At 44.4% G+C, this 12,313-nt stretch overlaps 1 protein-coding gene across 1 annotated transcript in view; it reads left to right on the top strand.

Moving 5' to 3' along the window:
* The window catches only part of LOC100613237 (putative protein SNX29P2), a 114,393-nt gene that overhangs the window by 23,042 nt on the left and 79,038 nt on the right, over window positions 1-12,313 (top strand). The window contains exons 4-5 of the transcript XR_010152307.1: window positions 5,497-5,588; window positions 8,566-8,765. The gene's annotated coding sequence lies outside the window, so the exon portion shown is untranslated. The remainder of the gene's footprint in view (window positions 1-5,496; window positions 5,589-8,565; window positions 8,766-12,313) is intronic.

Consider the following 12,313-nt stretch of genomic DNA (forward strand, 5'->3'; position numbering starts at 1 on the left):
CCCAATTGGCCCTACCTCAGGGTGATGTGGGGCAGTCCGTTGTAAGAACTCCTCAGCCACCACTTTTGGGGCAACACTGACCATTGGCTCCGAGGACAGAACACAGCTATACATTCCCTCCTGAACACTGCTTCTGCTGAGTCCCATGAGTTTTTGTGTAGTGTTTTATTTGTTTTCACTCATCTCTAAGCATTTTCTAAATTCTCTTATGATTTCTTCATTTAGCCATTGGTTGTTTAAGAGTGTATAGTTTAATTTCTGCAAATTTGTGAATTTTCCAGGTTTTCTCCTGTTAATGATACCTAAATTCATTCAATTATGGTTGGAAAAGATGGTTTATCTTTTCAAATCTACGAGATTTAATTTGTAGCCTAAAATATGGTCCATCCTGGAAGATGTCCTGTGTGCACGTGAAAAGAATGTGCACTCTGTTTTTGTTGATTAGCATTCTGCATATGTTAGTTAGATCTAATGGGTTTATTGTGTTATTTAAGGTCTCTATTTCCCTGTTGATCTTCTGTCTGGTTGTTCTACCCATTAATGAGAGTAGGATATTAAAATATCCAACGATTATTATAGAATTGTTTCTTCAATTCTGTCAGTTTTTTCTTCATCTATTTTGATGGTCTGCTATTAGGTGTGTAAATGTTTTTACTTTTTATATCTTCATCCTGAATTGAACCTTTTATTAATATGTAATATTCTTTGCTTCTTCTAAATTTTCTTGATTTGAGGTCTATTTTATCTGATATTAGTGTAGCCACCCCTACACCCCATTTGATTACTAAATGCATAAAATGTCTTTTTATCCATCCTTTCATTTTCAGTCTACTTATGTCTTTGGATCTAAAGTGAGTCTCTTGGAGATGGCTTCTAGTTGGGTCATTTTTTTTTAATTCATTCCGCCAATCTCTGTCTTTTGATTGGAGAGTTTATTTTTATTTAAAGTGATTACTCATAAGGAGAAACTTATTTCCATCATTTTGCTATTTTTTTCTATATGCCTTATAGCTTTTATACCCCCAATTTCCTGCATTACTTTTTTTTTTTTTTTTTTGAGACTGAGTCTCACTCTGTCACCCATGCTGGAGTGCAGTGGCACAATCTCAGCTCATTGCAATCTCCGCCTCCCGTGTTCCAGCGATTCTCCTGCCTCAGCCTTCAGAGTAGCTGAGATTACAGGCTGGTGCCAGCACACCGGCTAATTTTTTTTTTTTTTTTTTTTTTTTTGTATTTTTAGTAGAGACAGATTTCACCATGTTGGCCAGGCTGGTCTCGAACTCCTGACCTCAAGTGATCTGCCCGCCTCAGCCTCCCAGAGTGCTGGGATTACAGATGTGAGCCACCACGCCTGCCCAGCATTACTATTTTCCTTTGTATTTAGTTGAGTTTTTTGTAGTAAAACATTTAAATTCCTTTCTCATTTTCTTTTGTACATATTCTATAACTATTTTCTTTGTAGTTACCAGACAGATTACATTTAATATACTAATATTATAATACTAATTTGGATTTATATCAACTTAAGTAACATAAGAATACTCTGCTCCTTTACACCCCTTTCAGTTGCTGATGTCACAGAATTATATCTTTATAGACTATGTGCCCAAAACATAAATATTTTAAATGCATTAAAATTTTAAATTACATAGAAAACAAAATGTAAAGTAAGAAACTTTTGTGATGATATTATTAGCTTTTATAATTCCCTATGTATTTACCTTTATTGAGATCTTTACTTCATATGGCATTAACTTATTGTCCAGTGTCTTTTCATTTCACCTTGTAGGACTTCCTTGAGCATTTCCTTCAGGACAGGTCTATTGACAGCAAAGTCCATCAACTTTCATTTATCTGAGAATGTCTTAATTTATTCTTCACTCTTGAAATAGTTTTGCCAGATGCAAGATTCCTGTTTGACAGTTTTCTTCTGTGAACACGTTTGAGGGTGAATGGGGAAAGGCTTTGCTTCTGGTTTAGCCATTTGCATTCATAGTAGGTTTAAAGTACTTTCCTTGTCTCGAAAGTATGCATCTAATAAAGTTTAACAGGATAGTCAAGAAAGTAGAAGAAATAAAAATTTCCCATAATTCTGCTGGTTGTAGCAGCTTTTAAATTGTTGACGTGTATGTCTTTCCAACTTTTCCTTATTTTTATTTAAAAGAAAGACTTCTAGGATCATCTGACTTGGCGTGTACCGACTATGGCTTGTGCTTACTCTACCTGTCTGAATGCAAAAATTGTGACTTGCATCAGGCCTGTCACTGCAGTTGATTGATTGTGATATCTTTATTTACTTATTTAAGACAGAGTTTTGCTCTGTTGCCAGGCTGGAGTGCAGTGACGTGATCTCGGCTCACTGCAACCTTTGTCTCCTGAATTCAAGCGATTCTCCTGCCTCAGCCTCCCGAGTAGCTGGGATTACAGGTGCCCGCCACCAAGCCCAGCTAATTTTTGTATTTTCAGTAGAGACGGGGGTTTCACCATGTTGGCCAGGCTGGTCTCAAACTCCTGACCTCAGGTGATCACTCACCTCAGCCTCCCAAAGTGCTGGGATTATAGGCGTGAGCCACTGCACCCAGCCTGATTGTGATATCTTTAAAATGAACAAGGAGTTCTTTGGTCTAATTCTAAAAGTAATGCATACAAAATTATAAAAAGCAACACATACAAAAAGCAGCAAAGTACAAAGAAGAAAATAAATGTCACTTGCTGTCCCACTACCTGTGGAGTCATTACTGGAGTTACTGCACACCTCTCTTCTGCCGTTATGACGAAACTAGCTCTGTGACCCCAGAGAAGTCCCGTAACCTTCCTGGGCTTGTTTTCTTCTCAGCAAACTAAAAGGTTAGAGTAATGAGTACAAGGGTCTCTCTCTCTGTTCTTCCAGGCCTTGTGTGATGACCAGTTTCCAGTGAGAGTAAAGAGCCTTTGACTGAGGTCCTGAGAAACTTTGACTAACCACAGGCACTTGTAGGCATGGATGGAGTTTTAAAAGTTTCATGAAGTGAGAATTCATCTGCAAAGGCTTAGGTGGAGATGGTTGATGCGCTCCCTGCCTGTGAGGAGTCCTGAGGCCGAAGGCAGAGCTGTGTGCTGTACTCAAGGGACACCCCCACCTCAGCCCCTGAGTAGCTGGGACTATCGAGGCTAATAGCTTAAAGTTTTTAACAGTAATACCAGTGTGTGACCAGTGTGTCATAGGTGCTGATAATCAAAACAGTCTCAACCTTAACACACTAAGTGACAGAACCCCGACCCTCCCAGGCACAGCTGAGACCAGCTGCCCCCATCACACAGCAAGCTTCAGGTGATCGTCACGGCTTCCCACAGGATAAGCAACTCGGCCCCAGCTCAGGGCGGCCACAGTGTGGTCCCAACCTCCTTCCTTTTGTCTAAAATTGACTACAAAAACAATGTCAAAGATAACCTCAAAATCAAAGACCAAAATCGGCCGACAGTGGTCCTTGGCTTTGGATAATTTCCCACCAGGTAGATCAGATTTGACTGCTTTTGCCTAGGACCTGTGAGACGTTCCTGTTAGAACTGCAGGACGATTCAGCATCTTTAAGTTTTAGAGTTTTGAGATGAATCATCTAGTGTGTACAGGCTTAAAGGCATGGACACTCTTTTTTGTTTTCCTGTTAAGATCTTCTTCGCAATGTCAATCTATGTAACACGTCTGAGGGGACTTGCTTTGGTGGAGGTGGAGGCAGGGACCAGAGGGGCCTGTGCACTTGGCTTTCCTCTAGCACCTGGAGAATCTGAATGCCAGCCAGGAGTGCTTCATCCACATCGGTGGGCAGCCTTGTGTGTAAGGTGCTGGGAGGGTGGTCTGCTGTGGGGTGGGTGCTGTGACCTTGTTGGTGTCACAGTATAAACAGGTGTGAGTTGAGACCCTTCCAGGAATGCCTTCCCGAACAAGGCGGCATTTGAGTGGGGCTGGACAGAAGGTGGTTAGATTTCCCTGGTGGAGGTGGCTGGAGGGTTGGTAGTATGGGAAGGGCTGGGGCACAGCACCAGCAGAGCGGAGCAGGTGTCATCTGGCCACAGTGAGGTCATCCTCCTTGGCTGTGGTGTTGGTGCCCTTGAAAGCAGATGGTGTGCCAAGGTGTGCATGTGCTGAAAGGCATTCTCAGTGGCCAGCATTCAGATTTCTGATTTTTTTCTATCAGAAATGTTACAGTAAGCATGTTCATATGTATGCGTGTATATAATATCTATTCTTATATACTGGCATTCATTTTTGTAAATAGTCACACACTGGTATTACTGTTAAAAACTTAAAGCTATTAACCTGGATAGTCCCACCTACTCGGGCTGAGGTGGGGGGTCCCTTGAGTACAGGAGTTTGAGTCCAGCCTGGGTGACATAGCAAGACCTCATCTCTTAAAAAACAAAAAACAAAAAACAAACAAGACGATTAATATTAACCCAGAGTCCATATTTGTTGCTTAGTGAAGAAGAAGGCTGCAGACAAATCTGTTGATGAGGTAGATGGTCTCGCACCTCCCACATGTATGCCATTTGTTTATCTCAATGTGTGAGCATGTAGAGTAGAGTGCGGTAGGAGTGCACTAGACAGTTCACACTGTCATTTCAGGCAAGGAAATGAGAAGAAAAAACACTCATGGCACAATGTACAATCTTTAACAAGAACTGTTGACCTTAAACTTCTATCTATAACTGCAAATATGTAAATTTTTAAAAATTGACTAGGTCTAAGGAAAAGGACTAGAAGGGTCACAGACAGATAGAAATGTGATTTGCAGAGATGAGGCAATTGTGGCCAATTTTGGTCTTTGATTTTGAGGTTATCTTTGACATTGTTTTTGTAGTCAGTTTTAGACAAAAGGAAGGAGGTTGGGACCACACTGTGGCCGCCCTGAGCTGGGGCCGAGTTGCTTATCCTGCGGGAAGCCGTGACGATCACCTGACACTTTCTGTGTGATGGGGGCAGCTGGTCTCAGCTGTGCCTGGGAGGGTCGGGGTTCTGTCACTTAGTGTGTTAAGGTTGAGACTGTTTTGATTATCAGCACCTATGACAATGTGATATTCAGTGTATTTTTTCCCCTTTTAGTTCTGGACCTGCAGATAGAGTGGCTTTGATTTTGGAATGAGGTGACCAACAGATAAAACTTTATTTTAAAGTTGGGAAGAAATCATTATTATTGATTGGGTTTTATCGTGGGTTTTCTCAAACCAAACAGGGCAGCCCCACAGAGCATTGAGTCAGAAGTCAGAAGCTTGCAGGTTTGGAGTTAGGACTGACTCAGTGGCACATTAATTACCCAGTGTCTGGGCTTTTCTTGGGATTAAGGAGTTATCCTATTTTTCTGCCTGACTGAGAATAAGTTTAAAAAGGTAAAATATGAAATAGGTTCTGCTGTTTCTCATTCAACCTTAAGGTGTCAGCACTGTTTACTATCTTAATGTTAAAATAATTCTGTAAAACTTTTCATGTTAAACATTTTTTTTCTCTGTCACTGATTTCAGTTGTTTTGGAGAATCATGTAGCGACAGATGAAGAAGAACCTGCTTTGAAACGCCAGCGACTAGAAATCAATTGCCAGGATCCATCTATAAAGGTAAAAATCTGACTCTGTTCTGTGATGTGTAGTGCACTGCAGTGTTCTGTGATGTGTAGTGCGCTGCAGTGTTCTGTGATGTGTAGTGCATTGCAGATTTCAAGGGCTGCTATAACAAATTACCATCAATGGGATGGCTTACAAATGTAGCCTCTCAGCTGTGGAGGCCAGAGATCCAAAACCAAGATGCAGGCAGGGTCTCGCTCCCTCCAAAGGTTCTACAAGGTGGATCCTTCCTGCCTCTTCCAGCTTCTAGTGGCTCCGGCCCTGCCTCAGCTTGTGGGGCTCCTTCCAGCTGTGCCTTCCTCTTCATGTTGCTGCCACCTCTGTGTGTCTGTGACTGTTTCCCCTTCTCTCCTCTAGTAAGGACTTGTCATTGGATTTAAGGCCCACCCTAATCCAGGTTGATCTCATTGACTAAATTACATCTACACAGACCCAAAGAGTTTCTAAATTACATCTCCACAGTTTCCAAAGAGACCACATGGGTAGGTTCTGGCGGTTAGGATGTGGATATATCACTTTAGGGTGTGGCTATGTCACCAGGCAGCCTGCTACAGAAGAGTGTGAGCCATTTTTTCTCTTGAAGAGCACAAAGAGTAAGAATTGTTTACCTTGAGATGCTGCTGAAGGAGGCATCTTCCCACACACCTGCAGGACCATTTTGGATGGAAGGAAAGTGAAATTTCTACCAGTGATGAATGACTTCTGTGTCTGCCATTTAAGTCACTTAGATTCTAAAGTTTACTAGATGGGGTTCTTGGGAACTGCTCATTCAGTTAATTATTTTTGGATCTTTGAATTTGCTTGGTTGGTTCCAGTGTTTGCAGAGTCACAGAGGTAAATATCGGCACATGTGAGAAGGTTATGAGAGCAACACAAAACCAAAGTCACTTTTCATATAATTCCTCTACTTACACAGGGTGTCTATTTGGTAATATTTAATTTGTTTTGTTAACAAGGAGAAGCAGTGTAAATGTGTATGAAAAACTTACAAATAAATTCACTGTAAAATGCCTATTTCCAACCAATGGATAGGATGTGGCTCTGTTAGTAAACACTGCGTTATCATTCCCTAAATAAAATGCAGTTGTGATTTTATCACAGAAGACACATCTATTACACATAGCACAGAAATATATAAAGTGGGCATGGAAGTGGCCCTGCCTTTGTCCTTGTCCCACTGTTGAGAAGAGGGTGGGCCCCCGGTTGAATGTGACTTGCGTAGAGTCGTGTGCCTGGCTCTAGGTTGTTTTATTGGTATATAAGAGTGATTTTTCCCAAAACCCCAGGCAGAATCATTGGTAATTCAGAATTAAAATAATATGGGTGTGCTGTTTAAAGAATTTGAGAGCCAAACATTTGATGTTCTCTGGTTGTTGAAAAAAGCGGGGTTATCAGTGGCCATTCAGGGATTCAGCCACCTATTGTTGCTTTTCAAGACTATGCATGTTTGTCATGCCATGGACCATGCCTCCTTTGTAGATACGCTGATTGAGTGTCATCACGTGGGCTTGGGTCCACCTGATGCCGTGGCTCCTTCCCTCTCTCACACGCGCCTTCAACAGAGAGTAGTCAGTCAGGGAGGGTGAGTTTCAGTTGGTTTCTTTAGCTCCTGTCTATATCAGCGCCCAGTGGTGAATCTTGCCAGGAGAGGTGGTGACCTGAGAAAAGGTGAGTTGTTGGGCAATATGTGGATTTTCCCTCCTGCAGCGCTGTCCCTGCCACTATGTACACCAGGTTTCCATGCCAGCTACATGTTGTATGATATCACTGCAGTTTTGATATTCTGCAGATTCCCTTGAGATCAGAAAGGAGAGTGGGTGTAAGCAGTGTTGTAGGTCAGCTGCAGTTAGTGGGAAAGCGGTTCCAGCTTCAATGTGGGCCAGCCTCCCGCTCCCCCGTCAGTGTGGGCCAGCCTCCCGCTCCCCTGTGCTGTGAGCTCCGCGGCCAGCTCTCAGTGGCTGCCACAGTGCCGCCCCTGCTGTCCCGAGCCTACCTCCCCCTTCCTTCTGATGTGTGCACTTTGGACCCCACACTCTTTAGGTCATGGGCAGGAAAGGAGAGAGAAAAGACAAAACACAAATTCTGTGCTATTTTCAGCTGTTGATTCTTAAGGCAGGTGCCAGCCTTCCTGAGTACTAAGCAGGGCTGGTGGGCGCTCCCCCAACCTGTCCCTCCCTAGACCCGGAGTGTCCTTCTGGTGAGACCTGGTGGAGGGTGTCTCTTTTGCACAGTGCAATTCCTGTGTGATTAACACGTTTCCACGTGTGCTCATGGTGGCTCCTGGCTGGGACGGCAGCTAGGGAAATGAAGTTTTTCCCTTTCTGGTTTGTGTGTTTTCTGTTTCTTGGGTTTGGAGTCCGGCACGTGACTGCTCACTGTGGTTACTTGGAGTTAGAAATCCGGAGGAGACTCAGCCGGAAAGGTCAGATGTGGAGCCCGGCTTTGCCAACCACCAGGTGGCAAGCTTGCCGCTCAAGAGCCCCACGGGAGCCTCAGGACCAAATCCCAAGTCAGGGCCGCAGGGGATCCCATCACCTCTTCCGATTAGGCAGCAGGGTGTGAGGTGAATGTGCATGGCGTGTGGCTTTTATGCTGTTTCGATGTTAGGTGTAATCTGTTTTTATTGTTGAGAAGATTTGACTAGTTTTATATGTAAATTTACTGATTAATAATAACATATTAAAGTACATTTTTAAAATTAAATGGGCTTAACCAAGAATTGCAACTGCACATAGAAGTGAAACCATGACTAAATCATCACATTTGAAACAGGACGTATGACTCGTGTGTAAAATGTGAACTTGTTACTCACATGTTTCTGGCTCGTAGCTCAGGAGCTAGTTCCAGTGTGGGGATTGTTCTGTCTGAATAGATAGAGTTGAGATCAGGAAATAGCTGTTTGGTGTTTCTTGGGGTGGTCTTCTTACAGTTCAGGAGACCCTTCCTAAAGCCGGTCTTTTTTCACTTCCAGTCATTCCTGTATTCCATCAACCAGACAATCTGCTTGCGGTTGGATAGCATTGAAGCCAAATTGCAAGCCCTGGAGGCTACTTGTAAATCCTTAGAAGAAAAGCTGGATCTGGTCACGAACAAGCAGCACAGCCCCATCCAGGTTCCCATGGTTGCCGGCTCCCCTCTCAGGGCAACCCAGACATGCAACAAAGTGCGATGGTAAGAACAGACCAGGGTGCCGGGGCCTTCGGGTCACTTGGGGAGAAGCGCGTCACCTCCTCGCCCAGGCCCGCAGCTTAGTGGCTCAGTTTGCTGGAGATGCGCAGTGTCTGCCTCAGCAGTCTCAGCAGTTTCTAACTAAAGCTGACTTTAGTTAGACTGAAACCGAACACACGGCATCCTGCCAGGATGACCTGAAGTCATCCTCAGCTTTCCTTTCCAATAAAGCCGGCCCATACACCTTTTCTTTGGAACTAACCCACCAGATCTTAGAAGATGTACACGTGCTTCTTTCCTTTTTCCTACTCTACCTGGCTAGTCTTTAGATATGTTTTTCTTCGTATGTGGTGTTTATACATTTCACATGAATATATCAAACTTTTCATTCAAATCTGCAGTTTTTATTTTGCTTATTTTTAAAAAGTAGAGTCTAATGAGTCTAATCTTAGAAGGCTGTGTGGTAGTTTGTGAACTGTTTGAGTGGAACCTTTATGATGTCTTAAGAAGCCTCGGACCTGCTTGGTGTCCACTCATCCAAGGCTTCCTGTCAGATATTCCAGCTGACAGCTCGCGCTGAAGCTCAGGCTCTGGTGTTGCTAACCTTCCCCACACCTGGCCAGAAAGAAGTCCTGCTTAAGGCAGTGGACACGGCACAGCTTTGTGCTTGACAAGGGGCCTTTTGATTGAGCGCTGCTCACTTCAGGTTCCCTGGCCTGGCTGTAGCCTTCTGCCCGGTGTGTCTGGGAGGAGAGAGAATGGTGGGACGGCAGCGGGGGGGCCGGGGAGGACATGTGGATGCCGAGGAATGGGAGCTGCAACAAGCCTGGAAGGACTGTTGTGACCTTGCTGCCCGTGTGTGCTGCGGGTGCCACCCTGCCCATGTGTGCTGGTGGCTGGTGCTGGGTTAGGTGCTTTGTGGACCTTGCTAGGGAGTGTGGGAAGTCTGGGGGCAGCTCCACATGATGGCTGCTGTGCTGGCTGAAGCAGTGGTGCCTCTTTGAACTCTCGGGCGTGCCGAGGGTTTTGGAAACGCTACCCGGCCGTCTTCCGAGCTCCACTGCTGGTGGTGGAGTTGGCATCTCAGTTCGCAGGCGGGAGCTGGGGATCGTTCACGTGTTACTCTGAGATGGGGCCTTCGCCCTGCACAAATGCTGTCACTCACGTGTTTCCCCCCAGCAGGAGTTTGTTTACCATGTCCTCTGTGCAGGGACGCTGTTGGGCTCCCAGGTCAGGTGTGCAAAGCTGTTGGACCCAATGCCTTTTTTTTAGGATAGTTTTTTGGAGTAATGTCCTCTTACCCTAAAATGCAGTTCTTAGAAAATATAATTTATGTTTCCAAAAAAAAAGAAAATGTAATTTATAACTTATAGTTATTAGACTGCCCTAGCTGTAGAGAATGAATGTGATAGTATTGTGTAATAAGACAACACATTTCAACATGGTGATGGTTAGCCGTGAAAAAGCCGGACATCCCACCTGGTGTGTTGCGTCCTGGTGACCGGGGTCGGTCCCTGCAGATGGACCCAGGTGTGACACTGGGAGTTCAGCCCCCAGCTGGTGATGGAATATTACGGAATGGTGAGCAGTTCCTAATGAACTTTCACATAAAGCAAAGTATGATTTTTTCTAGACTTATGTAATAGTTGAGTTCATGGAAAATTCAAGTCATAGTAAGACCGTGCAAAAATGTTTTGTGTGTCAGCGTTGAATAGAGTAAGATTCTGAGTTCAGAGAGTTAGAAGCATGTTTTCCACTCATGAAGTTCTGGTTCATTGTAAGTTTTGTATGTGGAGAGTTTTTGTTGGGTGAGACTGTCTCGCTCATTGAAGGACGTCTCAACCTCCCTTACCTCTGCCTGCCAAATTCCAGTACTCTCTGAATCTTGACCACCAAAGATGTCCCACGGGATCTCAAAGCACCCCTGGGCACCTGCATTGAGAACCACTGTTCTAAGGAATTAAACACAAGGATGAACGAACCTCTCCTGCCCCCGGAACCTTGTGTGCTGGTGGATGGCTGCCCATCACGTGTCACTTGTCACTTGTCACGTTGTGCCAGTGCTGGGCAGGTCATTGTCACCACTTGGGAAAAGTGTTGACAAAATTGGTCGTTAGATTCCACCACTGACAATGTGCGATGGGGAGAGAAATTCCTCTGTGAAGAACTCCAAAGGCTGAGTGTGGTTTCTGTCGTGGGTTGGCCTTGAGGGTGCCTTGCTTGGATTCCATCTGCACAGGGTGGAGCTTGGGCCTCTGGCTGTCACAGTTGCCCTGACAGACACTGAGGTGACCTTGGCCAAGTCACGCATTCATTTCCATCTGAGTTTCTAGTTTAAGATAAGGGGAAGAGGACCTGGAGCTCCTCTGGGGCTGCTTCGGCCCAGGGTCCTCCTGCTTTCTGAGGGTAACAGTGTCTGTGCCCACGAAAACATGTGATGTTAGTCACAGACCTGCCATGGCAGAAATCCCCCATGCTTCCCTCTGCTGGGGGCAGGTGTTATCATTCACAGCCCTGCGGTGGTTGTCTGTCTGCTTGTCAACAAGCAGTGAAATAAGAGTAAAGTTGCCTAATACTGACTCAGATGCACAATCCAGTTAACCCAGATGTGTGAGATCTTCTGGTTTGAAAGAACTGTATTGGCAAGGCAAAATCAACCTATTGTAGAATATATTTATTGTATATCAGCATGGGGATTATTAATATTGCTAATAAAACCATTATTTGTAAAAATTAAGATTAATAGAAGAATCGTTCTTCTATTTTCTCATAGTTTTAAATAGGACAAAAATATATTCTATTCAAAATCCTATTTAAAATATATCTTATTCAAAATTAAAAGAAAATGTAAGAATGGTTTCCTTTTTTTTGAGACTCTGCTCTGCCACCCAGGCTGGAGTGCAGTGGCGCAATCTTGGCTCACTGCAGCCTCTGCCTCCCAGGCTCAAGCAATTCTCCTGCCTCGTCCTCCCGAGTAGCTGGGATTACAGGCATGCACCACGCCGCCCAGCTAATTGTTGTAATTTTAGAAGAGACAGGGTTTCGCCACATTAGCCAGGCTGGTCTTGAACTCTTTACCTTAGGTGATCTGCCTGCCTCGGCCTCCCAGAGTGCTGGGATTAAAGGCGTGAGCCACCACGCCTAGTGGAGTGATTTCCTTTCATAGTAAAGTTTTAAATATGGCATATTTGAATGACTTTTAAAGAAGGAGACTGGGTGTGATGGCTCACACCTATAATTCCAGCATTTTGGAAGGCCAAGATGGAAGGATCACTTGAACCCAGGAGTTCCAGACCAGCATGGGCAGCATAGTGAGACCCCCATCTCTACAAAAAAATTTAAAAAATTAGCTGGGCACAGTGGAACCTGCCTATAATCCCTTAGGGGGCTGAGGTGGGAGGACTGCTTGAGCCTGGGAAGGTGAGACTATGGTGAGCTGTGACTCTGCCACTGCACTCCTGGCTGAATGAGACCCTAACTCAAAAAAAAAAAAAAAAAAAAAAAAAAAGGATGTTATTAAGTCTGGCATTTCTTTCCATGTAAGTTCTTTT

This window comes from Pan troglodytes, chromosome 18 (assembly GCF_028858775.2).
Source record: "Pan troglodytes isolate AG18354 chromosome 18, NHGRI_mPanTro3-v2.0_pri, whole genome shotgun sequence".
NCBI lineage: Eukaryota > Metazoa > Chordata > Mammalia > Primates > Hominidae > Pan > Pan troglodytes.